This window comes from Vombatus ursinus, unplaced genomic scaffold (assembly GCF_900497805.2).
Source record: "Vombatus ursinus unplaced genomic scaffold, bare-nosed wombat genome assembly UNPS02014820.1, whole genome shotgun sequence".
Lineage (NCBI taxonomy): Eukaryota > Metazoa > Chordata > Mammalia > Diprotodontia > Vombatidae > Vombatus > Vombatus ursinus.
Genome location: NW_020954598.1, coordinates 20,994,372 through 20,994,868, shown reverse-complemented (window position 1 = coordinate 20,994,868; position 497 = coordinate 20,994,372). Strand labels below are relative to the sequence as shown.

Here is a 497-nt window from a genome sequence, read left to right as displayed (position 1 = left end):
TGCCACCCCTTCCAGGGCAGAACACCCCACCCAGACACTTATACACTTCAGTATGCCCTAATCACCCTCCTCCCCCTTGAGGACAGGAAGCAACAATAAAAAGGGTGTGCCAGTCTCTGAAGGTCCTCCCTTGGCCCACAGGGCATGTTAATAAGCACGGGGCCAATCTATTATTGAGGGGCCAGCTGGGTTCTATCCTTCCCTCTTGGCCTCCCCAGCATGTGGGCTGGTTGGCTTGCTTGTTGCCCAGGGAGCCTGGTGGCCCCTCCTACTGCCTGAAATGCTTACTGAGGTCACCCTGGGACTGGGCGGGGGAAGCAGGGGCAGGGTGATGGAAGGTCTGGGGTAGAAGAAGCAGCTGCTGAAGCCCCACCCTAGTCTTGCCCTGCCCCACAACCCCTGCAAGAACTGGCTGCCCAGAGGTGAGTGCCAGCAGCCCCACCGCAGGGCACCCAAAAAAACTAGGGTGGGCAAGAGCTAGAAGTTGTTGGAGAAGG

General features: G+C 58.6%; 1 protein-coding gene across 4 annotated transcripts in view; it reads left to right on the top strand.

Moving 5' to 3' along the window:
* Window positions 1–497, top strand: part of PARP3 (poly(ADP-ribose) polymerase family member 3) — a 22,216-nt gene that overhangs the window by 1,251 nt on the left and 20,468 nt on the right. The window contains exon 1 of one of the 4 annotated variants that reach the window (XM_027837021.1): window positions 168–422. The exons of 2 other annotated variants lie outside the window; for them this stretch is intronic. The gene's annotated coding sequence lies outside the window, so the exon portion shown is untranslated. Of the gene's footprint in view, window positions 1–167; window positions 423–497 lie in introns of those variants that run through there. One more of the 4 variants, XM_027837020.1, reaches the window with a different exon arrangement.